This window comes from Triticum dicoccoides, chromosome 2B (genome assembly GCF_002162155.2).
Source record: "Triticum dicoccoides isolate Atlit2015 ecotype Zavitan chromosome 2B, WEW_v2.0, whole genome shotgun sequence".
In the NCBI taxonomy this organism is placed as follows: domain Eukaryota; kingdom Viridiplantae; phylum Streptophyta; class Magnoliopsida; order Poales; family Poaceae; genus Triticum; species Triticum dicoccoides.
The window spans coordinates 782,224,602-782,245,468 of record NC_041383.1 but is presented as its reverse complement, the minus strand read 5'-3'; the positions used below and the strand labels follow the sequence as shown (position 1 = coordinate 782,245,468).

The following is a 20,867-nucleotide window of genomic DNA, read 5'->3' as shown; positions in this document are numbered from 1 at the left end:
TGAATGAAATGCAAGCTCCCGCTTCTTCTTTTCTTAAACTCAAGCTCACACTTCTAGCGTGACATCCTGTACTACATATGTATGCTTTCATAACCTTGCTGGGAACCAATGTACACCGAGATTGATAATCCTTTCACGAATGTGTCGTACTATATAGGCTTACATTTCTTCTCCTCCCCCGTCAAATATATCCATCAGCTCCGAGTTATGGGACTAAAACAAAAAAAGGGCGTCTTATTATTTATATTTACATGCAGACCTACCTTGCAGCTTGGATTATGCGCTTTATCTATGGTGTCTTCTCGACGAAATAGGATTCCCCCCACTTTATATTATAAAGCCTGGACCAAAGCACACAGGTAGCAACAAGATTCAACGCACACGCACACCCAGAAACACACATAAAGTGCAACACAACAGCAATAGGTCTAGCTGGGGGAGCAGCACAATAATCCCCAAAGAAGAAGTCCAAAAACAGCTACGCTAATCCGGCTCCGGGGGCGACAGGGGGAGCGGTGGCGCGGACATGCGGGCGGCGATGGACCGAAGCTACGCGATGGCTCTGTCGATGGAGTCCCGGTCATGGTGCCGACTAAGCGGCTGCCATAGCTGTAGAAAACCACATAGTTTGTACATTGCATCAGTCGCACGAAGAGGAATAACATGCTCTATCACAAGCTTATTACGGATATTCCATAACGTCCATAGAAGGGCGCCATGGTCACCCAGAGGGCCGGTCGCTCAGCCGAACGGTTGGGCTCGAGCACCTCGCTAAACATATCGGGCAGGTTGGTATGGCACCATCCACCACCTACAACCTACCGTAAGGAGCTCTAGAGAAATCTTACCGCCGGACAAATGAAGAATATATGGTTAGAGTCCTCCGGGACCAAACACAAGGGGCACATCCCGTCGGAAGGTCCGTTTCGCTTCACCACCTCCGTACAGGAGGGGACGCGGCCGCACACCAACTGCCAAAGGAAGTTTGGTCTCCCAAAGGAGGTTCAATTCTATTTGTCCCGGAGTTGGCATAATGGCGTGGTATAGTGATTTCACGAATAACTGCCCACTGAACTCGAGGTGCCAATGCACCACGTCCTCCTCACTAGAAGGAGTGTGGAGAGCTACACAGGCTACTAGATCCTCCCATAGTTCCCGTTCATCGGGATCGAAGGTCCGTCTAAAGGCGACGTTCTCGAGATTTCATAGGGCAGTAGCCACAATCAAGCTTTTGTCAGCACAGATATTGAATAGCGACGGGAAACGGGAGGCGAAGGGCTGTGAGCCGCACCATCGGTCTAGCCAGAAGAGGGTGGCGGTGCCCCGGCCCACCTCCATCGAAATGCCGATCCGTAGCACTAGCATCAGCTTAATGAACATTTGCCAGAATTGTGATCCACCAGATCTTTGAGCAAACGCTAGTGGTTGGTCACGCAAGTATTTTGCGTGAATAATGTCAAGCCATCGGCCACCCTCTCCGGATGCAATCCTCCATAGCCACTTAGCTAGAAGGGCAATATTCATCCTTTTGGATGAAATAATCCCGAGATCCCCCTAGTCTTTGGGTTTGCAAATCTCCGCCCACTTGACCATGTGGTATTTTTGTTTATCACCATTCCCCGCCCAGAAGAACCTGGACTGGTACTTGGCCACATCCTGGTGCAGGGATTCATTTAGGCTATAGAATCCCACCAAATACATCAGTAGACTAATCGTCGACGAGTTGATCAGGACAACCCGAACCGCTTTGGACAACCAACGTCCCTGCCACGGTTCCACCCGGTGTTGGACCTTGGCCACTAATGGCTGGAGGTCTTTTTCTAGGATACAGTTGTCACTGATGGGCATGCCTAGGTAGGTAGTCGGAAAGGTCCCTAACCGATAATTAAGCCGGTTTGCTATCCTAGCCCTCTCCTCTTCTGAGTAGCCCATGACCATAACCTCACTCTTGATGAAGTTAATAGTTAGTCCGGACATCTCCTCGAAGCATAGAAGTAGGAATTTGAGGTGAGCAATGTCCTCGTCCGATCCTTCAACCATCAGGATCGTGTCATCAGCATACTGGAGATGGGTGATGGCGCCCGCTCCAAGGAGGTGGGGGAATAATCCCTTAATGTGGCCGCCCCCCTTGGCCTTATCCAGGATAGTGGCCAAGGCATCAACTACGAGGTTGAACAAGAAGGGGGAAAAGGGGTCCCCTTGCCAGACGCCCTACTCCGTGGTGAAGTAGGGTCCAACCTCGCCATTGATGTTAATGGCCGTCTGCCCACTCATCACCATTTGCATCACCCATGTGATCCAACGTAGATCAAATCCCTTCTTGTACAACACTTCCCGAAGGAAGGACCAATGAACTGTGTTGTACGCTTTGTGAAAGTAGATCTTAAAAAACACCGCGCATAGATCTTTGCCTTGACCTCATGAATAACCTCATGCAGCACAAGAATCCCATCAAGGATGAGGCGGCCTTTGATAAAGGCCGTCTGGTTTGGGTGGGTAATTCGTGGTGCTATAAGGGCCGCCCTACTGGCGTACCCTTTGGCCATAATCCGGAAGATCACATTGATGATTGTGATCGGACGGAACTGCCGAATATCCGACGCGCCTTGCACCTTCGGGATAAGAGTGATGATCCCGAAGTTGAGCCGGGAGAGGTCCAAAACAACCTGCGCCAACTCATGGAAGAGCACCATGATCTCCCCCTTAATAGAGTGCCAGAAGGTCTGGAAGAAGTGCACCAGAAGACCATCAGGCCCCGGGGTCGAGGCGGGGTTCATACCCTTAATGATCGCAGCCACCTCGTTCTCCTCAAATGCGGCAAGCAACGACCTATTCTTTGAAGTTGTTACCCATTGACCCTCGTCCCAAATGGTCTCAGCGAGGGCGATCCCCGAGTGGGGGTGGCCAACAAAGAGATTCTTGTAGAACCCGTCTACGTGCTCTCGGATTTCTTCAGGATCCTGTAGTAACCGATCACCATCCCATAGAAGCGGGATGGTGCATCTATGTCAGCGGTCATTCGTGATAGCCTGGAAGTAGGCCGTGTTGGCATCACCAAATATGACCCAATTAAAGGACACCTGTTGGCGCAAGTACTCCTCTTCCTTCCGGTAGATTTCAAGTAGCTCGTCTTCTAAGCTATATCGCAAAGCCCAGTCATCAGGGGAGAGACTGGCCGAGTCAGCCCTAAGGTCCAAGCATTGGATTTCTAGGAGTAAGGCGTCTTTCGGAGTTTAATGTCACACCCAACATTGCCCCCCCCCCATCCTTTCATAAATTGCCTGGAGCACTTAGCCAAGAAGTGCCAATCATCAGCCGCAGACATCACCGAGGCGGCTCCCCTCGCGCGGTCATCTAATGGGCCCTAACCGCGTCGATGAAGCCCGGTTGGCGCAACCATAAGGCCTCAAAGCGGAACCGTGGAGGGGGTCGCAGCCTCTCATCAGAGGATGAGAGCATAAGGGGAACGTGGTCTGACCCGATCCGGGTGATCACCCGCAGGGAAGCTAGAGGAAACCGCACCTCCCATTTCGAGGACATGAAAACCCTGTCACGGACACTCTACGTGAGGTTGAGCTGGCGATTGGTCCAAGTGAACTGCGCGCCAACTCGATCAAGCTCTCGGAGACCGAGATCAGCAATCCAATCATTGAATCACTTCATGCGGGCACATCGACCCGCACATTACTCTTATCTAAAGGGGAGCAGATGAGGTTAAAGACGCCCCCATATTATGACTGGGAGGGTTGCCGCCTCAACTTTCTGGACAACCTCCACTAGGAAGGCCTGGGACTGGGAGTGGTCGGCCGGGCCGTACACCACCATCACCTCCCATTTGAGGTTGGCATCCCGCTCCCAAACCTCCATACTCACGAAGAACTCCCCTCGGTCCATGGAGCCCATACCAAAGGTGGTATCCTTCACGCCTAGTAGGATACCACACGAGTGACCAGCTGCACCCGAAGATGGCAACCAGTGCCATGCAAACAAGTGCCTACTCAAACGCTCCAGCTCAGCCAGGGAGAATTCCGTTCGCATGGTTTCCGAAATCGCAACAATGTCGATGTTATCCTCACGCATGTATTCGACTAATTGCCTGCGGCGGCCATCATGGCCAAAGCCCCGCAGGTTCCAGAAAAGTGCCCACATCTATTCCTCAAGGGTGGTCATGATGGTCATGAATTAAACAATTGATGATTATTTCCACACAAAAAATCAGCGTTGTTTGGCAAGTTGGCAGTTAGTGCACTATACCTCTTTGAAATTTTTGGATGCCTCCCTTAGAAAGTGAATTTCATTTACAACCTTATTGTGACAGATCTTGAATATTTGATAAATTCTTGCCGCGGTCATACAGTATACACTCACCTGGCTCAATCTTGGGATGATGAAGAAATTCTTGCCCCGCCATCATCCCCCGCATGGGCTTTGCCCAGCCTGGATCCGACGGTGACGGGAGGGGAGGCAAAGGGGAGGGGAGGCGGACGGGAGGCGGAGGGGGTCGGGAGGGGCGGAGGCGGACGGAAGCCCTCTCGAGATGGGGAGGGAGCCCTCTCGAGACACTCCAGCTCACACTTCTTCCTTTGTGACTCATGCAAATATGCAAATATGGTAGGGGTGGCTTTACTTAGCCTGAGCGAGATTTGCGCAACGGCGTAGTCACTTCCAACAGCGGTGATTCCTGGCCGGTGCCCTTCGCCGTCACGACTGCAGGCGATGGTTCTATAGCCCCTTGCTGTGCCGGCCGCGGCGCCGATCGATCGGTTCATTGCTGACCCCATGCTGTCTGGATGGCGGTGAGGGTCGGCCGGCTGGTGTTGTGGCTGCACGGCTCCACCGAGATGGGTGAGCGGATCCTTACCGCCGGTTCTCTGCCGCCGCTGCCCGTTAAAGTCCCACCACCGCACGACAGATAAGGCCCCGCCGCCGCCATCATAGGCCAGGCTTCGCCGTTGAGGCCTCAGGCGGCGGCTGGACGGAGGAGGCGAGGGGAGGGGACCTAGGGCTGGCGGCGCGATCGCCCCCGGTGTCGCCTAGGGTTGGCGACCCGGGGGTGGGTGGGTGGGTGTCCCAATCAACCCTTACCTAAAAAAAGCAGAGTACCTGGAGTCTAGATATACTAAACTGAGTACTTCTTCTGTATCCTTGAATTGGACCACGAAACTGGATGAAGAACAAATAAATTGTCCCAAATCTCTAAACATTTACAAGCTAATACATCAGTTCCTATTATTTTCACCCCATTTGCTATTACACCATTAATTATGACTTACTTTGCTCATTTTATACCCACTTTGTTTCTTAGACCACTGTTAGAGATAAGGAGTCCATAAAGCCGTTGAGCATGTGCACGAAATGTTAGACAAAGAAGTTGCGCTGGGACGAGCCCTACAAACATTTTCGTCTGTGGATTAAGCCAAGGAGGTGCAATACTGAAAGTTGCAACTATCATTTCGGGTGTCAAGATAGTACCTACTCCTTCTGTACCGGTGCATAAGTCATTTTACGAAAACTAAATAATTCCAAATACTTAGGTGCGGTGCATTAACTCTTACCTCGTTTCTTGTTTCTTGACATTAATGAAGGAATCAACCAATAAGAAACATGGGGCGTATAAGTTTTTAATAACTTGAGAGTACCTAGCACGGCATGCAGTGGCTAGTTCATTGCATGCAATGGTATTAAACTATTAATTAGTGAATAAATATTAAATTATCTTGTTTTCCCCTCTGCCTTGATCGCGGTGCACAATGTAAGATGACTTATGCATCGGTACGGATGGAGTACTTACTAGTGGAATTTTGATTTCCATTCCCTCTCAATAGGCGATTTAACCATAGCAAGTGTACTACTCTTCCCAAAGACTATAGGTGGGTGTGTTGTTTTCAGTGGGGTGACATCTGAAGCCACAAAGGTAACAACAGCCCAGCAACCACGGTTAAACTAAATATATTTTGTAGCTGAATCCTCTTGCAAATTTACTGTTTTTAATCTCAACTTGAATTCTTGAAAACCTGCAGACTCCCGTGTTATGGACTTATGGTTCCATGAGATGGCAGACGGTGTGGTACTGTTTGAAGCAGGGCACGCTAGATGTGCATTTCTCCAAGAGTTTGGCATGGCCTGGGAATTCAAGGTGGCCGTTTTTTGAAAGAAAAACACCGCCTAGTAGGCAACGTTTTTTCTAACTAAAGGACATTTTGAGCAACAACATACCCTGAAGCAATGAGATATAAACATATCATATCATTTAGGCCTTGTTCGGTTGAGGTGATTTTTGAAGGGGAATGGCAGGGTTTGAGGGGGATTAGATCCCCTACAAGCCAAAATCCTCTTCAATCCACTCCAATCCCCTAGGGAGGAGGATTAAACGAACAAGGCCTTAGGGGAAAGCATGGGAGGTGCTCAAATCTGCTCAAGGAGGGGAAGTTTTGAGAAGAACACATCAATTTTTTTACAGTTTATATGGCTAGATCGGGTATGACTCCCTTTCTTCTTGACTATGCAGGAGTGTGCATATCATATATTAGAGAAGAATGGGGACAAGAACCCCACTACCAAACAAGTTCTACATAGTATTCTTACATGGAAGATCATGCAAAATCCACCTGGACGCTACCATAAATGAATTTCTCGCTAAAGGAGAATCTTGTGAGGAGTTAAAGAAAATTGAGGGAAGGGCTCCAGATGCTTTTATTAGCAGCACCGACTTACCAGATAAATAATGGATGATTACGCCTATGCGACTTTGTGTGTTTCTCATGTATTTCTCGCTGCACCACAACTAACACCATGCACTATCATTTCTTACCACTTGAAGGCCATTTGTGTTCACCACTCTTAGATGACAACCAAAAGAACATTACATGGATGAAATGCAAGCTCACACTTCTAGCGTGACATCCTATACTATACATATATATATCCTTTCATAACCTTTCTGGGAAACAAAACTATATGTAGACTGAGATTGATAATCCTTTCACAAATGTGTCATACTATATGCTTATATTTCCTTTCCTTTCCCATCAAATATATCCATGAGCTCTGAGACATGGGAGTAAAACAAAAAACACAAAAGGCATCTTATTATTTTTGTTTGTATGTACACACATATTGAAGATCTGATTATGGGCTTTATCTATTGTGTCTATCTAAACAATTATGATATAGCCGCTTAGTGAGTTGATGATATGAGTTGCTGAATGGCTTCTCCGCTCAACCGATGTACTTTTTTGGCTGGACATTCAAATTAGGGGGAGTTAAATCATTTCCTTTTTTTTTGCGAAAAAAAGGACCCATGTTTTGATCTCTTGTAACAATAACGTTTTATCAATGATTAAACATTTGGACTATTAATATTTGTTAGCACCTACCATGGTTTGTAGAAAAACTGGACACACCTTTTCTTTTTACTCATGCGGTCATGCTAATATGCAAATATGGTAGCGTAGCTTTACTTAGACTGAGCGAGATTTGCATAACGGCGTAGTCAGTTCCAGCAGCAGCGTTTCCCGGCAGGCGCCGTTCACCATCACCGCAGGACAATGGTTCTAGAGCGACGCAGCAACAGAGTAGGGTGACGGAGGTATATTCGATCGCACGGCACGCCACACACGCTGCCGCAATCGTCTTCACGCAGAGCCCACGCCTACCACGCCAGCACTATTTTCCTTCGCCGTACCCTTCACCAGCACGAACTGCCTTCCACGCCGCCGATCGATTGATTCATCGATGACTCCACGCCATCCAGATGGTGCCTCCCCCTGCCGCTGCGGCGACGATGATGGTCGGCGGGCTGCTGAAGTGACTGCATGGTTCTGTCAAACACACGTGCGATCTCTCCCACAGCTGGATCAATGCGTGGTTCGGCATCTCGGGCTGAGATTATCCGAGATTCCCATAACCGCCGTACTTCCCAGCTCAATTACCCCCAGGAACAACTGCTTGATGTTGATGTTCGGTTTGTTACATATAGACTGTAGCCACGCACATTTTTCTCTTCAGTACTCAATATTTGTTGCTACAACTTACTGCTAAAAATCAGACGATACTATTTACCGAATCCGCTGCAGTCTCCACATTATGCATGCATCAGAAACCAAGCTTTCTTGATACAGTACACAAGTTACAAAAGCAGAGTTACTCATGAGTCCTCATGACCATTAGAAAAGACACTTGCAAAAGAACCATTTTAGAATCCTCATGACCATTCAAAGACAGTGCACAAGTTACAAAAGCAGAGTACATGGAGCCTGGATATACTAAACTGAGTGGATTGTTGTTCTAGTGTTGTACTAATTCTGTACCCTTGCCTTTGCGCAATTAGGCGCACATCGTTCACACAATTTATGTTTGGTTGCATCCCAGATTCACTATGTTAGGGTTTTTATTCAAATTCCATATTTGGCATTTCACATTTATGTAAAATAGTCCACTAAATAAGTGTTGATTGTAAACACTAATTTGCAAACAGACTCTACTAAATCTAATGAATGACAATCAAGTACTGGCTTATTACACTTCTAAAGAGCCAGACATCACTGAACAACAAATTGTATCATCACTTACGCGCGAGTGGCCCGCCGATGCCTCAGGGTTAGTGATAAAAGTTATATCACAGATGGGCTACTTGACAGGCCACTGATAACCAAGCATCACATACCACTGGTTGGTCAGTGATAATATCACCACTAATCTTACCAGGGTTATGTTTTATTTATGTTTGGTCAGCCGGACAAATGAATCTGACAAAAAAAACAGAATACACAGGCATACATCATTTATTTGCACAAGTACTTTACTTTTCAACATACTTGTAATATTAACACATGAAGACAATGGTGTTGTGATGTCACTAAATCTATTATCTCAAGTAGTCTACATTTCGAGCCTGTCATTAGTGCAGAAACGTCTAGTAGCGGCGTTGGGAAAACGTCATTAGTGGCGCACTAGCCGGAGGCCACTGATAACTTGTCATGATTGGCATCGCAGCTCCACACCGCTAATTGAGCACACATTAGTGGCATCTTGTGGCACATCGCTAAATGAGACACTACCGGTGGCGCTGGACATATAACTTCACAGGTATTTACTATATTAGTGGCGTTGCCTAATTTTCCTTTGCCGGTTGTATATTATCTATCAATGGCATTATTAGGACCAACACCACTAGTAAGTGTTGATTGGTTTTTTGAGAAAAACATTGCCTAGGCAGCGTTTTGTCTAATTAATGGACATTCTAGGCTACAACATAACCTGAAGCAATGAGATATAAACATATTGTATCATTTAGGTGAAAACATGGGAGGTGCTCACATTTTCTCAAGGACGGGAAGGTTTGAGAAGAACACATCAAATTTTTGACGAGTTATATGGCTAGATCAGGTATGAGTCTTTCTTCTTGAAAACATAAGGATGTGCTTATCATATACTCCCTCCGTTCCTAAATATTTATCTTTTTAGGATTTCAAATGGACTACCACATACGGATGTATATAGACACATTTTAGAGTATAGATTCACTCATTTTGCTCCGTATGTAGTCGCTTGTTGAAATCTCTAGAAAGACAAATATTTAGGAACGGAGGGAGTATTAGAGAAGAATGGGGACAAGAACCCCCAGCACCAAACAAGTTTTACATGGCATGTACATGGAAGATCACGTCAATCCACCTCGATGCTACCCTAAATTAATTACTCACTAAAGCAGAATCTTTTGTGGAGTTAAAAGAAATTTGAGGGAAGGGCTAGAGATGCTTTTATTAGCGCACCGGCTTACAACAGAAATAACGGCTGGATACTGAAGTCTGATTGTGCCTATGCGACTTCGTGTGTTTCTCATGCATTTCTCATTGCACCACGACTAACACCATGCACATATGTCATTTCCTACCTCTTGAAAGGCATTTGTATTAAACACTCTTAAATGACAACCAAAAGAACATTACATGAATGAAATGCAAGCTCGCGCGCGCTTCTTCTTTTCTTAAACTCAAGCTCACACTTCTAGCGTGACGTCCTATACTACATATGTATCCTTTCATAACCTTGCTGGGAACCAATGTAGACCGAGATTGACAATCCTTTCACAAATGTGTCGTACTACCTCTGTCCAGAAATACTTGTCCTTGGAATGGATAAAATGAATGTATCTATAACTAAAGTATTCGAGGACAAGTATTTCCAGACGGAGGGAGTACCATATAGACTTACATTTCTTCTCCTCCCCCGCCAAATATACCTACCTTGCAGCTCGCTTTATCTATGGTGTCTTTTCAAACAATTATGATATTGTTGCTTATTGAGTTGATAACATCGTTTCCAGAATGGATTCTCCACGGGGCGGAAGTACTTTTTTTGACCGAATGGTCAAATTACAGGGAGTTAAATCATTGTCCGAGGAAGAGAACCCCGCTGTTCTGATCTCTTGTAACATGATAATTTTGCATCAACGAAACGTGTTGAGTGTTAGTATTTGTTAGCAGCTCCCATGATTCGCAGACAAGGTTGAACACACTTCTTCTTTTCTTATTTTTTTTGAAAAGGAGGATTTACCACTGACCTCTGCATCTGGGCGATACATGCAACCATTTATTAATTATTCATAAAGCTCTTATATGGTAATACATCAATAAGTCTGAAGTCACCATCTTGGCAACACCAGTCACTACTCCTATCCTCGTAATGAAGGGTGCCGAATATCTGAGTCTAATACCAAATAGACATTGCACCAGCACTTAACATCTAATGCCGGATGTCCAATCCAAGCCACAATACTTGGACTGGGTTACACACTGGTTCGGCGCACTTTCAGTGGACACAACATGCGCACGTTGCAAGGGCTGTCACCTCCTGCATCCATCCATCCATCCTCAGATCATATACTGACGCATCGACCTTACTAGGCCTCTCTGCCATCGACGCCACCACGATGCCAGACAACATCGTCCTCCTGCGCGAGTCCATCGTCACCCATCGAACACCGAGTCTCCACTGCGCCATGCCGCCTAGATTCGCCGCCATCGATGTGTAGGATGAAGCACCGCTCCACCACCTACTGACGCCCAACCACCAAGCCGTCCACATGTCCGTCCAGCCGATGAATGTCTCCAAAGATGATGCCCTCAAGGGGGTGACGACGAAGATGTCGCCATCATCCGATCCAGGAGGCCCCTCAACCCCTCGAACGAGGGCTACGATGCCCACATGCACCACCGTCAATGGTAGCCTCCTCCAGATCTGAGGTTTCCCCCAGAAACAATGGAGCAAGGGATGCCCCGCCATCGCCTCCAACGAGGAAAACGACACCCACGGGCACCGCCGACGAGGGTGGCATCCTCACCCACTTCAGCAGCTAGGCCACCATCTCCTCGTCCGGTTGATTCACCGCCCGGAAGCCACCGCGAGGCAACACCCACCGACTAGATCCCTTTGAACCGACGATGAAGACAGCCAAAGGTAGAGGAGGTCACATTGCTATGTGACCGATGCCATGGCCACAGACACCTCGTCCCGAGGCGCCCACTCAAGATCCACCGTCACAGCCACGCCTTCATGCCGTGACGGAGGGACGCCCCGCCGCCGCCATCATCCCCCGCACGGGCTTTGCCCAGCCTGGATCCGACGGCGACAGGAGGGAAGGCAAAGGGGAAGGGAGGCGGACGGGAGGCGGAGGGGGTCGGGAGGGGCGGAGGCGGACGGAAGCCCTCTCGAGATCGGGAGAGAGCCCTCTCGAGACACTCCAGCTCACACTTCTTCTTTTGTGACTCATGCAAATATGCAAATATGGTAGGGGTGGCTTTACTTAGCCTGAGCGAGATTTGCGCAACGGCGTAGTCACTTCCAGCAACGGTGATTCCCGGCCGGCGCCCTTCGCCCAGGTTTAGTGTCTGTTGTACTGTTAATTTTGGACGAACATGACCTTATTTTCTCATGAATACTGTTAGTTTTTAGGTTTAGTATCTGCTTGCTTGATAAACTGTAGAGTAAGTTCTTAGCACTTTGCATTATAAAAGCAGAGTACCGGGAGCCTGGAACAGAGTGCATTGTTGTTCTATTGTTCTACAAATTCTGTATTCTTTGAATTGGACCACAAAATCGGATGACGAACAGATAAACTGTCCAAGTCTCTAAACATTTACATGCTAATATCTCATTTGCTATTATAGCATTGATTATTCTTTTTACTTTGCTCACTGTGCCCACTTAATTTTCTTAGACCACTGTTAGAGACGAGGAAGGAGTCCATGTGCGCGAAATGTTAGACAAAGAAGTGCTCGCTGGGATGAGTCCTACAAATATCTTCGTTTGTGGATTGAGCCAAGGAGGCGAAGCGCTGAAACCTGCATCTAATCTTCTCTGTCTTCAAGACATTACTTTTTTTGTAGAAAAGGAGGAACCTCCCTGCATCTGACGATGCATACAACCATTTTATTAATTATTAACACCAGACCTTACAAAGTCATACAATAGTGAGACTAAAGCCACCGTCAAAACAACATCCATCGCTACTCCTATCCAGTTGATGAAGTGGCGCTGATAGTCTGGGCCTAATACCAAACAGACATCGCAGCCAAACCTAACATCTATGATCTGAGGTCCCAACCAGGACGTCTGCCGGGTATGGGCACCCACCAGTCCGGCGTGCTCCTCAACCAGGACGCCTGCCGGGTATGAGGCCGCCGCAGCCACCTGCCACCAATCCATCTTCAGAGTTGTACTGCTGCATCTACCTTGCCCGGTCTGGCTGCCGCCGACGCCACCACGACGCCAGACAGCGTCACCCTCCTGCGCGAGTCCATCTCCGCCATCGGGTGCCGAGTCTCCATTGCGCCACGCCGCCATGATCCGCCGCCATCAATGGGCAAGATAAATCACCGCTCCTCCTCTTGTCCCATCCAATCAGCACTTGCTCCAAAACAATGCCCCTAGGAGGGAGAACGACACCGAAAGCGCCGTCATCGTCCGATCCGGTAGACCCAGATCTAGCGTTTCCCCCTGAACTTCCCGATCAGGTTGACGTGACCTGCAACGACGATGCCTCAAGAAGGGAACGACGTCCGCGACGCCGCCATCGTCCGCCAAGACCGCAGTCAGGCACGATTTTCACCGGAAGCCACGTCGTCCCGATCTCACGGCTGGCTGGAACCGAGCGGAACCTCGTCATGAAGACCTATGGTGCCGTCAGAAAGCCGGCTGAGGACCTCCGGCCGCCCCACGCCGGCCCCATCACGCGTCGCTGGTCGGCCATAGCCGAACCATGACGGATCTGGCTGGGATGCCAGATCCACGGCCACCGCCGCCGCCCATCGCATAGCGAAGAATCCCACCGGAGGACCTTGCCAGCCCTTGGTTCGCCGGCTGCCGCCGCACAGCCAGGACACCGTCGTGGCTGCCGCGTGAAGACCCCGCATGAGGCGCCCCAGCCGCCTGATGGGAGATTCGTTGCTTCCCTCCTGCCCTAGCCCTTTAGGCATCGGGCGCCGCCACCACCGCGGCCATTGCCGGCGGTAGCGGCGGCAGCAATCGCCCTGGGTGGCGGCGCGAGGGGGTCGCAAGAAGGAGGGGGTTGCGAGGGGGTCGCGCCGGGCTTCGGGATGGATGGAGAGAGGATGTCGGGAGGATTCCGGATCTGTGCTTGGCTGGGCCGGAGGTGGCCGGAGAAGGGAGATCAGCCGCTGGCGGCGACGGGCTTCAAGACATTACTTATTGAAAGAATTTTGATCTCCATTCTGTCGATTCCTCTAAGCAAATCGCTTGCCGAGAGGGTGCCACCTGAAGCCAAAAAGGTAACAACAGCCCACGCTGCAACCATGAAAGAACTGAACATATACCTCATTCTTCTTGCCAACGTGGTCTCTGAATTCTTGGAAACCTGCAGACATCGGTTTTATGGTTCCATGGGATGGCGGACGGGGTGGTACTGTCTGAAGTCGGGCCGCTGGGTGTGTATTTATCCAAGAGCTTGGTATGGCCTGCGAATTCAAGGTGATATAGAAACATGTACTAGATGAGCATGTGCGCTTTGCTGCGCCGGGAATTGTTGTGATGGTCCATCAGTTATGTCCTTCACTGTTTAGATGTCGACTTAGCAATCAAATGAACAAATTACAATACTCTAGATATCAGAACCAGTAGTAACAGACACTCTTTAACAATGTTTGTTCTTTTTAAAGCTGAATAGAATGCTCCATCTCTTTAAACTAACCTTACGGACATTACAGGAAGTGAAACCAAAATGACAACATGCTATCATAAAAAGATACGATGGAATCAGTTTTTTCAATGTCACTCATTTGAATAAAATAAAAGGAACATAAAGCAAACTGCAAACTGTACCATAACTTCATCTTAGTAGCTTTGGGCCTCTGGCCCTGTATCCTCAGGTCACCATCCATCCATTGGTGGAGGCATGGAAATCAACCTTTGCTGCATCAAACACCTCTGCCGCCCATCAGTGGAGGCGCCCTCAGCATCAATTATATGACTTTGGAAATAGTTCAACATCATGTACAAAGCCAAAACTGAATTAGCCAAAAAGGAAACCACACTGCAGCTTTAAATCATCTTTTTTTGGACAGAAGGCAATCATCATCCATTTCACTTATAATGTAGCTAAAAATGTGTAATAGATAAGCATAACCAATGATTTAAGTTTGTAACACCAAGTCTAACCTGAAGTGTTTTCACATTCATGAGTGAGAATCACTTTTTTAATGACTCAGGGATTGGATGAGAAAAAATACAGATACAATAAACAAGAAAAAGAACGTCTTACTCAATTGATTGAGGCTTTAGACTTAAAGGCAGAGGTCACTCTGCTCTCTGTGCATGAGCAACAAACAAAGTCCCAGGCTGAGCAAGGTCTACGGGCCCTCTTGAGAGAAGAGGAGCTGAAGTGGGCATTGCGTGCGAAAACAATGAAGGTTGTCCAAGGCGATGACAATACACAATTTTTTCATATGGTTGCAAATGGCAAGCATAGGAAGAAAAAATTATACAGCTTGAGAAGGACGAGGGGACAATAGTGGGACACGAAAATCTGAAGGCTTACATCTCTAACTATTATAAAAAACTGTTTGGTCCCCCTAATTCATCGAAGGTGTCCCTGGATGAATCTGTGATTGATGATATTCCTCAACTACAAGCAGCAGAGAATGATATTCTCTCTGCACCGTTTACTGAAAAAGAGGTTTATCAGGCAATTTCCCAAATGAAGCCGAATAAAGCATCGGGGCCAGATGAATTTCCCGCTGAATTCTATAAGAAATGTTGGCATATTATTAAAGATGATCTTATGCCTTTGTTTCATGATTTCTTTGACGGTCATTTGGAGTTGTTTCATCTTAACTTTGGGACGATCACGTTGTTACCTAAGAGAGATGAGGCTGTTCGAATCAAACAATTCCGCCCCATTTGCCTACTGAATGTGAGTTTCAAAATATTCACAAAGGTAGGAACTAATAGATTGACACAAATTTCTCATTCGGTAATCCAACCGAGCCAGACAGCGTTCATGCCGGGACGACACATACTGAAAGGGGTGGTCGTTCTACATGAAACGCTTCATGAGATCCACTCAAAGAATCTAGATGGGGTTATTTTAAAAGTGGACTTTGAGAAGGCGTACGAGAAAGTAAAATGGCCTTTTCTTCAACAGGCAATGCGCATGAAGGGTTTTACTGAAACTTGGAGGAAGCAAGTAGATACCCAAGTCCAGAAAGGTAGTGTCAGAATCAAGGTGAACGACGACATCGGTCACTACTTCCAGACACATAAGGGGTTACGACAAGGTGATTCCATGTCTCCTCTTCTGTTCAATATTATGGCAGATATGCTGGCCGTCATTATTGGCAGGGCCAAGCAGCATGGCCACGTAGAGGGTCTAGTTCCTCATCTTGTCAATGAAGGGGTTTCCATTCTACAATATGTTGAGGACACTATCCTCTTCATGGAACATGATATGGCTAAGGCAGGTAATATGAAACTTATCTTATGTCTCTTCGAACAATTGTCTGGCCTAAAAATAAATTTTCATAAGAGCGAGGTGTTCTGCTTTGGGAAGGCCAAAGACGAGGAACACAAATACAGACAACTGTTTGGGTGCGAGTCAGGTGCCTTACCTTTCAATTACTTGGGTATACCGATCCATCACCGTAAACTCTCCAATAAAGATTGGAAATGTATTGAAGAACGAATTGAAAAAAACTAAGCTGCTGGAAGGGTAAGCTTATGTCATATGGAGGTCGGCTAGTTCTGATTAACTCAGTACTGACTAGTATGCCGATGTTCCTTCTGTCGTTCTTGGAAGGTCCGAAAGGAGTTCGCAAGCGTCTTGATTTCTTTCGATCTCGTTTCTTTTGGTAGTCGGATGAGGCCAAGCGGAAATACCGTCTCGCGCGATGGTATATCATTTGCCGACCTAAAGACCAAGGGGGTCGCGGCATTGAAAACTTAGAAATCAAGAACAAATGTCTTATGAGCAAATGGCTCTATAGACTGGAGACTGAGCCGGAGGGTATGTGGTCTCAAATCTTGCGTAATAAGTATCTGCATTCGAAAACGCTAGCCCAGGTTACCATGAGACCGACTGATTCGCCGTTCTGGAAGGGACTTATGCGCATGAAGGACCTATTCTTTCGTAGAGTAAAATTCTTGGTTGGCAATGGCATGTCAACAAGATTTTGGGAAGACACATGGCTAGGAGAGACGCCCTTGACCATCAAATATCCTACACTCTATAATATTGTAGAACGTAAGGAGGATTACGTGGGTACCGTCCTTCAAACAATTCCCTTGAACATCCAATTCAGACGAGTGTTAGTTGGTGAGAGATAGACCGCCTGGATGCACCTGGTTTGGAGATTGATAGAAGTTCAACTCTCCGATCAACCGGATTCAATACAACGAAAATTAACTTCGAATGGGAGATTTACGGTGAAATCTTTTTATATGGATCTCATTAATTCAGACCCCCTATCTCGGTCATTACACATTTGGAAAGTTCAGATCCCTTTGCGTATTAAAATTTTCTTGTAGTTTGTTCATAAGCAAGTGATTCTCACCAAGGACAACCTAATCAAGAGGCGATGGGTAGGTTCTTCGCGGTGCTGTTTTTGTGATCATGATGAAACAATACAACACTTATTTATTGAATGCCCACTTGCCAAATTACTTTGGAGAACGATTCATATAGCTTTTAATATTAATCCACCAGTTGATATTGCGTCTTTGTTTGGGACGTGGTTAGCTGGGGTGGAGCAGATTACTGCGGCTCGTATTCGGATTGGAATATGTGCGCTATTATGGGCTATATGGAACTGCAGGAATGATATGATTTTTAACAAACAACACACTTTAACTTTTTTGCAGGTTATCTTTAGGGCTACAGCTTGGATCCGCACGTGGTCCTTACTAACTCCTATGGACTCCAGGGAGCCTTTGGTTACTGGGTGCAACCAATGGGAGATTGTAGCTCGGGTTATTTTCAACCGGTTCGGGATGACGCTCGCATAACATGATAGGAGTCTAGAGAATCCTATTTATCTTAATTGTGCCGGTTGACTTGGTTCGCATGTAATTTTCCTTTTTTGGATTTTCTTTTATGCTCCGTTTTGTGAGCTGTAAGACTTGTTCGACGATTCTGGTTTGTTAATAAGATGGCCGCATGCATCGTCATGATGCAGAGGCCGGGGGTGCGCCTCCATTTAAAAAAAAAGTAGCCATTGACTATGGAGACGGCTCTGCAATGCATATTTTGTTCTTCGAGTGGTATTGTGGGATATGTTTTACATTACCAAATGGCAAAGAAACCACTACAAACAAATAGATGATCGATTAAAAGTAACTTCTATGTTGGAGAGATACCACATTACCATTAAGGTGTCCTACATTAAAAGACAACATGTGTTGCTCAGTAGGACACCGGACCGATGGTAGCCTGAGTGCCTTAATTTCTTCAGCATCACTTCTAACTCTTAAATTCAGCATTATCTTGACTGGTGACATATCCACTAAATGATGTTAAATCAATATATATGCTCAATAAATTATCAACAAATTACATAGAGAATAATTGTCGTGAATTCCTTATGTCCCCATGGAACCCCCATATGCTTGTATTACATAAACCGCGGACTAATATACCTGGAAATGAAATTATTATGGACTTATGGTTGAGCAAGTAGGATAATAAATAAATCTGCTTACCTCTGTATTCATAGTTTCATACCAATCGAGACAGACTAACTAAACTACTATGCGGACGACAACACCCCGACCGAACGCTGGACGATGTGGGATTGAACGGCGTTGTTCAGTTTTGCTCTACACATGCACGGCTTGATATGATGCATCGTCTGAAAAACGTCTAGTGTTTGTCGTCTGTGTAGCAGCGCTCACAGAGTTAAGATGTCGGTTGTATTTTTAACCATCGTGCCATCAAGCTCTTGTTGGCAACCATCTTCTGTATATTGAATCTTCTTATGCTGGGCCGAGCTACCGTCAGTAAAGTTCAACACTTGTACAAATTTTATGAATAAACTCACCATCAAAATATATAAAGAAAGACACCCTGATTTCGCTTATTAAAAATTTGTGGTAATTTATGGAAACATTCAACCACTCAGGAACAAAATATGGATCTACAGGGGAATGTTTTAACTATTTAACTATTTTAAAATTAAAAACAAAAACATGTGAACTCTTGTGTGCATACTGAAACAGAAAGGTGTAACAGCTTTCTGACTGAAATTGAAGTATACGCTAGCTTGGTAGCTTGGTTGGTTCATACCAGGGAAGGTCCAAATCAATCACAAACCTCTGAACAGGCAGAACAAGGACGCAGGGGATGCAAACCCACCAGCCGACGCAGCTCACAGCCTCCCCCCAAAAAAATCGATGCAGAGGCAGAAGAAATCAGCAGCAGAAGGTCTGACCCCGACGAAGAAGCAGCCAAGCAGGCACCAAACACGCAGCAGAAGAGCACTGAGCACCACACTCCCCGCCCGCTGAAGAGATCGACGGCACCATGCCTTCTGAGAGTAGGAACCAGCGCCGCCACTTGCTTTCTCTGAGAGGGAACCAAAACCGGTACTCGCCTCACCCAAATCAGAAGAGGAAAAGAAGTCATCGCGACCCCAGCAGTAAAAGGAAACGAAGAACGCCACATGCAGAACAGCGGAAGCTTCGCCACTGGTAGCGACACCACATGGCGCACGCCGGCGCCGACGCCGGAGAGCGAGGTGAAGACGATCACAAAGCCGAAGCCGATCTGTGTCATCAGGGCATCAACATCGGCCTCCCATGCTCGGCCTCCGCACCGCAGGATCCTGCGCTGGTGGCGAGGGCTTGGTCGGTCTCGCCTCCTTGAACCGCCACCGCCGCTCATGCGCCAGATGCCTGAGTCCCAGGGAAGCGAACGCCCGAGGCCCTCCCCTGGCGGAGCAGCATGGATGAATGCGATAAGGGCGAGGCTCTAGACACCGACGATAAACGTCAAACCGACTAAGATCGTGTTCACAGTCCACATACATCGAATGCGCACAACACACATGGACCCAGCTGCCATCCGACCGGTTCACACCCTGTCAAACGTTGACCCACACAGCTTTCACACCACAGATTCACCAGGAGCCTCACAATCTTGGGAGCTTAGTAATTGTATACTGATGTCAACAGACTTATCGTACTCTTGGGCACTCACTGGTGGATGAAGAGCTCCGGTATTTTCGGCCATGGACATTCGACCATCTAGGGATCTCTCAAGGAACTTATGCAGCAACACAATCATCGTCATCTTGACCACAAAGATTTCCATTAGGTACTCAAATTGATGGGTACCATTTCTACTGAGTACATCAACATGAGTAACCTGAACCTCAGTTTCCCTTGCCACACGAATTCTTTGGAACATGATCCAGTGAATTCTGGCATCTCAGTTCGTGTGAGACTGACAAGAGTGAGACTGACAAGAGGCCTCCAAGCCCGCATGGCTTTGGCTTATCCATGATTAATGTGTGTTTTTTTTGTGATCTTACCAACATATTTAACCCGAATTCTATAGTACCATTTTTTTAGGTAACAGAATTGACAAGTCAAACTGAATATAATTTTTTGGGGAAATTTTCTTTTTGCGATGGGATTCAACATTTTTTCCGGTTCGTACCAACGCGAGAGGAGTGATCCTAATTCATTTTTTTCCGTAAAAATGATCATGTAAAATGGTTCTACGAGTCTACCGTACCAACTCTGAAGGATGATTTAGGAGTTTATACTTTATTACTCCTACTTTGTTTTGCTAATGAAGTCTCACTCTATTTGATTCCATAATTTCATAATACGATTTGACATGTAGGTGGGTATTCTGGGCGTTGTCCCGTTTTGAGCGAGTGAATTGCAAAAAACATCGACACTTCAGGCAAGGTTTGCAGGAACCACACATTTACGGAATTGTGCCAAAAAACACTAATTTTTTTAATAATTTTTTGTAAAAAACACTAGTTGGCGGCTTTGATCGTTTTGATGAAGATTATGACAGGCGGGTCCCGGAAATGATGATGTGGCGTAACTGATGATGCTAGAGGTCGTTAGAGATACTTTTTACCAAAAACTGCCTCACTTCTTCAAAAAAGAAAAAACACCCCTGCACATAGGACGGCCGGACCTTGCCTCCGCCGCCGGCGTCTCCATGCCCTCCCGACGCCACCCATCCCTCCTCAGGCCGCCCTCCGCAGAGCCCCACGCTGGATCCGGGCACATCGACCTCCAGCACCCCCGTCCGGCACTGGATCCGCCGGGAATGCTGCAGCTTGGCCACCGGATCGACCTCCATCACCCTCGCCCCCGTCCTGCAGCATGGCCGACTG

General features: G+C 47.0%; 1 pseudogene; it reads left to right on the top strand.

The window, feature by feature from the left end:
• The first annotated feature begins 4,790 nt into the window (after positions 1-4,790).
• Positions 4,791-19,822, top strand: LOC119361414 (annotated as a pseudogene).
• The last annotated feature ends 1,045 nt before the right edge of the window (positions 19,823-20,867 follow it).